The following is a 10446-nucleotide window of genomic DNA, read 5'->3' as shown; positions in this document are numbered from 1 at the left end:
TCCTGACATCAACAAACAACATATAGCATAAAAGATCCTTGACATCATATAGTCCAGACATCAAATAGCCTAAAACTAGTGGAAGTACATCAATGCCAAACAGACACGAAACGGGCAGTGAACTCTGGCGCACGGTCATGAACTCTACTCAAACTTAACCCAGGCGTGACCCCAGACATGAGACAAGACCCAAAAATTACTCCTGCATGACTCGAGTCATGACAATCTGCGAGAGCAGTGTTCAGCAATGGGGGAAGAACTGGGTGCCATGCAGGCCAAAGCACGAGGAATCTACCAGGACTGGACTACAGCAGAGGAATGACATCCTTTGGGATGCAGTCAGCACATCCACCAACCAAATGGGGAGCAAGAATATCGCTGAGATGAAGAAAGTGGTTTCTGATTATGCGGCGCTGATGATAGAGTTGGCAGACAACACCACCAAGCTGCACCAGGAGGAGCACCAGAGGAGGTCTCAATAGATCAGCTACAAGCAAAACATGTCTAAGCCGAAGGTCCAACTACAAGGTGCTAAGCAACGCTGCGAAAAACTGCAAGGCTACCTTGATAGTGTCATTGCTGAGTGAGGAACTACTTCAGGCCTCTAAGCAAGAACTCCACAGTCAGCTGCTGACAATCAGAATAAAGTGCTTCAGACTCTACACCAGTCTAACTGAAACCATGATCTATAAGAATAGACTGGACAGTGATCTCTGATGATTCCATGCAGGCTCATGCTCAGGAATGAAAACATCCCATAAAGGAAACACTACAAGCACAAAATGAAAGCCCAGATTTGCAGACAAGGAGTTGCAAGGAAAGAGCCTGGAGGATTCTGTCAATGCTGAACGGAGCAGGGAAACTAACATTCAGGCCTTACACAATGACAACATCTCACTGAAGGCAGAGATTCAGAATCTGTGAGCTCAGTTTACTGATCATACTGCCTCCATGTGTGTCCAGGAAAAAGTGGGAGATGTGCTGATTGTTTTTTTTTTTTTTTTTTTTCCTACGCCTGGGGTCACCAAGGGGTTCTAGAAACGCCCCTCTTTATGTAAAACTGTCGCAAATTTACCCTTCATTAGTTTAGTCTTTTTAAATTTGCAGTTGTATGGTGTGTTGGATTGTGAGTTATCAGGCCCCAGACCTTTTGCATACCTTTTGTGAGGGTCTCAGTCGGGGTTAATTGTATGATAAACGATGCTGTCCACGAATCACGACATATCTGTTGAGGCATCGGGATTTATATTATTCTTGCTCAAAGTCAGAGCTGCTGCTGCATCAGTGTGAGAGTGAATTGAGTTGCGGGCACAACCATGTAAGTTGACTGCTATTGTGGCCACTCGTAAAATAATGCTATGAACATATTGAATAACTAAGTGAAGAAAATATAATGAAGAAAACCTTAAATTATCTCAGTCTCTTAAATCTCACAGTTTAAATGGGTCATAAACAGTCACTCAATCTCTTTGGAGGCGGCTTTAAGACTTCTGTAATAAAAATGCAAGATGTGTTGAAAAGGGCAGAAGTGGAGAGTCTGACACTTCCTTGATGTAGTGATGTAGTTGAGCGTTACAGAAATAGAAAATCATTTTCTTTAAGCCAGAGCTGAAGGTTCCCATCACAGAGTTGGGGTTGTTTTGCGTGCGTATTAGAGTATTTTTAGTTTTTATTTATTTATTTTTATGTCACTTGGAAAATAACTGAAAATAAAATGCTTCTAATATGCTTATAATCTGTTTGAGGATACCAAATTAAATTCTACCAGAAGTTCTTAAAGTTGTTAAGTAGCATTCTATTCTGTACCAGTAATGCAAAAGTTGGAACTTCTATTGTCATCAAACCAAGCGATGGTAATGACAAACAAGACCTAATAAGACTAACTAATTTAGTAGTAAAATGAACCATTTAAAATGTATTTCATTTTTATTTACTTTTATTCATTTGTGTAAGTCAGGGGTGTACAAACATTTTCATTTGAGGGCCACATACAGAAAATCAGAAGGACGCAAGGGCCACATAATGTTTTTAAGTCCAAAAAATTGTACAAATAATTTATTTGTGCTTTTGCATATTTAGAAAAATGCTACAGTATATAAAGTAATTTATTTGTAATATGGCAGTAGGGATATTATAGTTCTTCTCCGGGTACTCCGGTCTCCTCCCACATTCCAAAGACATGCATGGCAGGTTAATTGGGCGCTCCGAATTGTCCCTAGGTGTGCGTGTGAGTGTGGATGGTTGTTCGTCTCTGTGTGCCCTGCGATTGGTTGGCAACCAGTCCAGGGTGTCCCCCGCCTACTGCCCAGAGCCAGCTGAGATAGGCGCCAGCAGCCCCCGCGACCCTTGTGAGGAATAAGCGGTCAAGAAAATGGATGGATGGATATTATAGTTTAGGAATTTTTTATTTTAGTTTTTTATTTCGTTTTGAGTTTTGTTTTTAATAGTAATAGTTTTTATTAGTTTTCGGGGTAGTTCTGTTAGTTTTTATTAGTTTTAGTTCTTTAATAAATGCTTAGTTTTTGTTTAGTTTGTTAGTTTCAGTATTAGTTTTATTTTATTATTTTTAAATATGTACTACTTGTGCGCAATATTTAAAAAACACCAAACTTTCAAACGTCATTATTTATATATAATATATAATATATATAATATAATATAATATATATATATCAAAATAAATCTACTAAAAATCACATTTAAAATCATCCCCAAAGGCTCATGCATTAAATTAATTACCAAAGACTAAAACAAAGGACATGTTTGCTATAATTATAGTTACTTTTAGTTAGTTTGGTAAACATAAAATGTAGTTTCAGTTAGTTTTCGTTTTTTAAAAAAGCATTTTTTGTTTTTATTTTATTTTGTTAATGAAATTGTTTTTGAATTTTAGTTTTAGTTATTTCGTTATTTTTAATTAACTAAAATAACCTTTAATGGCACCTGTTTTTCGACACCCTCCGTTCTTACTTTGACCATCTCCAAACATTTTTGTTTTTGTTAATTTATTTGAACTGAATCAAATGCCATTTTTAGCATATGCTGCGGGCCATTAAAAAATGGACGGCGGGCCACAAATGGCCCCCGGCCGTAGTTTGGACACCACTGGTGTAAATACATAATTGGTTGACTGAGTTATTGCAAATAAAATAAAACAATACTATTAAACAACAAATTATTGCATTATTAGAATAAAATATTTTTGCACACACAATAACTATTTTCTTGGAATTAACAAGCCTGGAATTAACAAGCCTTTTTCTCGGAGTCTACTTATTTGTGCAATATGTACTCTAATAAATAAAAAATAAAAAAAATAAAATAAAAAAAAAAACTCTTAGCAGAGATGCAGTCATTTCCTACCTGGCCAAAATCCAATATGTCAACCATGGAACTTTTCTAGAGGAGAAAAAACTTCTAAAAATCTATCCCAACATGTGGTGGGTAGCACTCAGAGTGGCTGCTACCATATCAGCAGTGTTGCCACAGTTACCTTGAAAAAGTAACTTAGTTACTTTACTGATTACTTGGTTTTAAAAGTAACTAAATTGCGTTACTGATTACTTGATTTTAAAAGTAACTAAGTTAGATTAAAAGTTACTTTTTTAGTTACTTTCAGCAGCTGCTGATAACACCATCTCAACATAAAAATAATGCAGTAGAAACGGAGTTCCAAATACTTTATTGAAAGTGCATTTTTAACATGAAAATAAAGGTTTTTTTTATGAAAAACAAAATAGGCAGTCTCTCTTGACTTCTTGTAACGTAAATACTTTTTATAAAACAAAAAATAAAAATCTATCCAGGTTGAAAATGAAAATCCCCTGAATTCCTCTATTGTTTGTTTGTTCCGCTATTCCAGTGTGTACACATGTATCAGTTTAAATATTTATTAGTAGTTATTGACAGTTATAATTGTTTTTTGGTTTGTTTGTTTTTTCTCTTCAAAATAAGGATCAGGAAAACAAAAGGTTGATAATTTAATGTTAAATATAAATATTTAACCTTTAGACAGACACCAACACAATTAAACAGAATATTTGCACATTGTGAAGTATTTCAGAAACATAAATTTAAGACATGAAATAAACCTACCGTCCAGCCAAAAGAAATATGAAGCCACCTTATGGAACAATAAATCTATCAAACACATTTTAACCACTTAATATATGCAAAAATATTTCCAAAAGTTCATTTCCCTTTTTAATCAACAATTTTTGTATTTAACATTTTTTTTTCTTTTGTCATCACTTTCATTTTTGGTTAATGTATGACATCTTTTTTTGTTTTTTTAATCTGAGACACGATGATGACCACAGAATCACTACTGTTTATATTTTGTTTTTTGGGCTGTCGTAATCGCGGGCACGTCTCAGTTCTCCTATCTGCTGCTCATGCTAGTTGTAGACATTGACAGGGAGCCACAAACTGAGAAATGAGATACTTGCAGTGTGCTTTTAGCTTAGCTGGTGTGTTGGCTGTGGGACATACCTGTGTCGTTTGAATCCATGCATTGGATCGTCACGGGAGTTATTCTTTTTGGCTCGCGCGCAAGAATAATGAACCGACCAACACTGAAAACACTGAAACGAAAACCGATAACTAAGTACACACACTACGAGACACAGCTGGGCAAGACACAAGTGGAAGGGGTTGCTGATTGGTTGGTTGGCACATGAGGAAGGGCAGGCAAACACAGGTGGACATGGCAAGGCTTAACGAGACTAGGGAAGACAAGGAAATCAGAACATAAACATGACAAACTCAAAACCCAACAAAAACAAAGCAAAACCCACCCCAAACAGAACCAAAACATGACAGAACAAGGGACAGCTCCCAGATGTCCCACAAGGTCCATAAACAACAAAAACAGGCGGGAGGGTGCACGGCCCACTATCAAGGGCAGTCCAAAGTACAAAACAAAATGCCAACACTAGAGGTGGCCAGACGAGGAGTGCCCAGAGGGGCCAGTCAGGTGGGCGTCCCGGACGCCAGACGAGAGAGTTCCGTCGGAGCCGGTCAGGAGGGCGTCCTCGACGCCCGACGAGGAGGACCCGGCGGAGCCAGTCAGGAGGGCGTTCCCGACGCCCGACGAGGACAGTCAGGAGGGCGTCCTCGACGCACGACGAGGAGCAGAGGTGGCGGCGGGGTGTACGCCTCCAGACAAGGAGCAGGAGGCGACGGCCTCAAGTCGTGCGCCGCCAGGGTAGAAGCTGGTGGAGGCGGCCGCTGGCCGGGCGCCGCCGGAACTGGTGCGGGTGAAGGCGGCCGCTGGCCGGGCGCCGCCGGAACTGGTGCGGGTGAAGGCGGCCGCTGGCCGGGCGCCGCCGGAACTGGTGCGGGTGAAGACGGCCGCTGACCGGGCGCCGCCGGAACTGGTGTGGGTGAAGGCGGCCGCATTCCATGCACCGCCGGACGAGGAACAGGAGGTGGCGGCCGCATTCCATGCGCCGCCTGACGAGGAACAGGAGGTGGCGGCCGCAATCCATGCGCCGCCTGACGAGGAACAGGAGGTGGCGGCCGCATTCCATGCGCCGCCGGACGAGGAACAGGAGGTGGCGGTCGCATTCCATGCGCCGCCGGACGAGGAACAGGAGGCGGCGGCCGCATTCCATGCGCCGCCGGACGAGGAACAGGAGGCGGCGGACGCATTCCATGCACCGCCGGACGAGGAACAGGAGGTGGCGGCCCAGGCGAAGCGGCCAGGGGCTGCGGCGGCAGCGGCACAGGCGAAGCGGCCAGGGGCTGCGGCGGCAGCGGCACAGGCGAAGCGGCCAGGGGCTGCGGCGGCAGCGGCACAGGCGAAGCGGCCAGGGGCTGCGGCGGCAGCGGCACAGGCGAAGCGGCCAGGGGCTGCGGCGGCAGCTGCGCAGGCTGCGGCGGCAGCGGCGCAGGCTGCGGCTTGGGTCGCCTCTGCCTCCTCCTCTGTCTGCGGGGAGCTGGGTCTGTAGTCACACCAGCCTGCTGACCAAGGGACCGGGGAACTCGAGACACACTAGGGACTAAGTTAAGGGGTGCATAAACAGACGAAACAAGACTAGGAAGGGGTGTAAGTGACTTTGACCGGGGTGCCTGAGACAACGGGGAACAAGGTGACGCGGAAACAGGTTCTACTTGACGTGACGGGGAACGTGAAAACAAAAAACTATAAAAGCTATCGCTCGCACTCCAACCAAAATCAGTGTGCTCACTCACTTCACATTCATCCTCTAAATCTGAATCAAAATCTAACTCGGGAACAGGGTCAACAAAAACGTGGGGTGACAAAATTGTGTCATAAGGAAGTGCACTGGGGGAACTACTGTCACGCCGCCACCAGAGTGGCGGTTCATGCTTTTGTTTTCAAAGTCAGGTTCCCGTTTTATTTTGAAAGTATTAACTCTCCTCTCACCCCAGGTCACTTACCCTTCCTGCAGCTCACTGATTACCGGTCCACGCCCATGATCACCACCACCTGTTCCCAATCAACCCGGACATAAAAGCCACCTGCATTCTCCCCTCCGTGGCCGAAGTGTCACATCTCAGTGCATGGAAGCGTCCTCACAGTCCTCGATTCACAGTCCTTGTTCTATGTCTTGCCTTGCCTTGTCTTGCGCCCTTAGTTTGCCCCTTGTTTTCCTCCCCAGCGGAGCGCCTTTAGTTGTCCCTGTTTTTGAGTGCCCTTGTTTTATCTCCAGTTTGGAGCTCTTTTTGTTCTGCCTTTTTTCCCTCCTTGAGAGGTGTTTTTTGGTTCATTGGATTAAAGCTGCAGCCTTGTTGGCCAACTTACACTCTGCGTCTGAGTCCTACCTCCTCGCTTCGTGTCAACTACTAGGTGAACAAAAACTGGTGTCCAAATCATAATAGTTTAACTCGGTGTCTGTGAGCTCAAAATCAGAATCACTTAAATAACTGTAAAGGGAATCACAAGGTGGTGAACTGGGTGAATATGCTTTAACAGGTGAGGAAGACACGGAGACACAAGTACCAGAAAAGAAAGCTGAACCTACACAGAGGGAACGGGGTTGGTCAACAGGCTGATGGCGTCTGGGAGCTGGCCGACGTCTCGCCGGTCGGCACCGGATGCTCCCTGCTGGGTCCTTTCTTGGTCGGTTCATTCTGTCAGGAACTATGAAGTGTGGTGGTGGACCCAAATGCAGGAGCGGACGAGTCAGGGAGGCAGCGGTGCGCAAAAGGAGTGAATTTAATCAAACAAAAACTAAAGTGGCAAACAGGGCTTGGTGACAAAGAATAACAAAATACCGACGGGAAAAACTATACAGGAGCAGACTAAACTATGGCAGCATGGACGTGGGGAAACAAGAATAATGAACCGACCAACACTGAAACGAAAACCGATAACTAAGTACACACACTAATTACACACGACGAGACACAGCTGGGCAAGACACAAGTGGAAGGGGTTGCTGATTGGTTGGCACATGAGGAAGGGCAGGCAAACACAGGTGGACATGGCAAGGCTTAACGAGACTAGGGAAGACAAGGAAATCAGAACATAAACAACAAACTCAAAACCCAACAAAAACAAAGCAAAACCCACCCCAAACAGAACCAAAACATGACAAAGTATTTGCCGTTATGTTCCTAAGTTATTTAGTGAAGTTTTTTTGCACACTATTCACATTATCTGTGAATCACCTTTTTGCCAAAGTTTTACGATATATCGACGTTTGTATATTGATACATTTACTATTTTTTGTATCTTACACAATTATTAATGTACATAGTGAAAACATTTTGAGGTTTTAAATACTGTCATTTTGCAAAAATTGCAATAAAAAGTTGCATTGCATTGTACTTCTGTTATTTTTCTTATTTTTATTTGTTTGTGGAATTTGGTATTTATTGCATGGTGTGCTATTAAATATAATATATCTATAATTTTTGTGTGTGTGTTTTTTTTATGGGATTGGGGGGGGGCGGCTACCATGTACATTTTCGCCTAGGGTACCAAATCATGTAGGGCCGGCCCTGACCTACCGTACGCAATCTGCACATTCTAGAGACATGGGAGAAAAGCAACACAATCAGCTTTGTGGTGTATTTCTATTCCTCAAACGCCATGTATGCTGGATGTTGGGTCTGTCATGGTTCGGTTCTCAGCCCTGTTGTGCTCTTGTGTATGTGTTTCCGTGCCAATTACAAGGGGGGCGTTCCCCAGCCCCGCACCTGCATCGAGTTGGCAATCAGGACTATAAAAGGACTCCGACAAGCAACAGCCAGCTGTCGGATTATTATTTGCTCACCATTGTGTCCAAGTGTTCTCCGCGTTCTCCAGTTGGTAAAGTTTTTTGAATCTGCTGTCGTCCTTAGTTAAGTTGTATTCACGTGTGTATTTTCGCGTCGCCTTTTGTTTGTATTTCCGTGTTGTTTGATTCCGTGTCCATTCCGAGTAGTCCTTGCCGGTTGCAAGTGTTTTTTCGTTACGTTAGTTATCCTTGCCGTTTGCAAGTGTTTTGTGTTTTCTATTCCGTCCTTGCCTTTTGCAAGTGTTTTGTGTTACCTCCGTGTTCTTTGCATGTGCGCAAGAGCACTTTTGTAGATCTCGTTGACTTGCCTGCGAGCAAGCTTTGTTCCCTCGGTTTATCCAAACAAATAAATCGAGATTGTTTTCCTCCTCTGAGCCTGCGTTTTTGGGATCTGTTCTTTATCGACTCTACATTACAGGGTCACATTATAATGTTTTGCGGAAAGCTGCACGCGAATAAATGTCTTAAACAAACGCCGTCTTCTCCCATTGATCACCTATCTTGAAAAAGCCTCATGCAACAAGTCACATTACAACTAATGTGGACACATACTGCACGCATTACATCATCAATATGCGCCTATAGTAACTTTACCCGCCCGCCGCGCAATTGCCATTAAAGGCTAAATAAAACTATATTGACGAAAGACAATAAGGATAAAAAAAAAAAAAAGCTAGAAAATACAATCTTGGTGCATCTTTGCTGCATATAGGTTTCGTCATGCAAGTACAAGAAAGAAATGCACGCGTCAGTCATAAACGTTCACAATGCGGTCCACGCAGCCGTGATTCTGGATGAAGATCCATAAGCAACACATTAGGAATATGAACAACAATAATAGGGCGGCCTGTTGATCGCCTAATCTTGAGACAATTTAGTAAGTCTAAGTAAAGACAATAAAAGTGTAATAAAAGAAAATGGATGGATTATTATTATAATAATTATTTATTTATTTTCCTTCTTAAAAAAAAAATTAAAAATCTACGGTGCGCCCTGCGGCGGCATTACCACAACACGTAACTCGTCCTGCTTGCTTTTATTGGCCTTCCGTGACTCGACCTTTTCAATGTCAATGAGGGTTTCAATGTACATCCTTTCTTCTTCTTTTTTTTCTTTTTTTTTCTTCTTTTTTTTTATAGGACCTTCTGTTCACGCAAAAATTCTATGTTCATTATGGTGAATAGCCTTCTTTCTTGCCTTTCATTGACCGTCCAAATTGTTTTAATTTGGTGTTCGCCAACCGTCCAAATTGTTTTCATTTGGTGTTTGCCAACACTTGCTGCTTATTAATACGCAGATGAGTTGATTTCCATTGCCAAATATGGGATGAAATAGGCGGACTTGGGGCGGGGAACGGCGTGGAATCTGCTGCGCACACCAGTTGGGATCGTGTGGCATTTATAAAGGGAACTTGCGTGCAGATATGCGTATGTGTGTCTACGCATGGTTTTATAAATCTCAATTTTTTTCTGCGTACGTGCGTCTTGAGTGTCGTTCGTACGTACATTTCTGCGCAGGTTTTCACGCACAGTTTTATAAATGAAGCCCCTGGACCGGTTTTGCTCGAGAGGAAAATAGTCTAGCAAGCTGGCTGGCGTCAAGTAAATGAAGCGTTTTTCTTCTAAAAACAATTTGTGTTCAAAAGAGTGATACATTTGCATGACAAAACTCGCTCCTGAAAAAAAGTCAGACTCAGTTAAAGTCTGGCACTATTTTTGTGTTCATTCGTATCACTGCGTGGCGCCCTACAGCTGATAGACGCGCACTAATCTACAAGTTGTTTGTCTTTTCGAAGGCGGAAGGCGCGACTATTAGCTGTCTGCAGCACATATATAGTTGGTGCAAAGGTGAAGTGATTTAGGATAAACAGTCAAGACAGAGATAGCCCGAGCAAGGCCGAATTATCAGTTTTAACTGATCGTGAGTGTGGGCCATTGAATATATCTGTCCATCCTGTGTAAGTTTGTATTTATTAACAGCACACGTAATAACTGCTCTGGGAGGGGCCAACTCCAATTGTCACTGTGTGCTGAAGTGATCCAGGTGCAATGTGCTGCAGAAATGAAAGGAGCTTTGTCACAGACAATATCAATCAATCAATCAAACTTTATTTATATAGCACCTTTCATACATTCAAATGCAACTCAAAGAGCTGAACAATTAAAACATCCATAATACAATAAAAAGAAAAAGCCAC

Source organism: Festucalex cinctus, chromosome 9 (genome assembly GCF_051991245.1).
Source record: "Festucalex cinctus isolate MCC-2025b chromosome 9, RoL_Fcin_1.0, whole genome shotgun sequence".
In the NCBI taxonomy this organism is placed as follows: domain Eukaryota; kingdom Metazoa; phylum Chordata; class Actinopteri; order Syngnathiformes; family Syngnathidae; genus Festucalex; species Festucalex cinctus.
Note: the sequence above shows the minus strand (reverse complement) of the source record.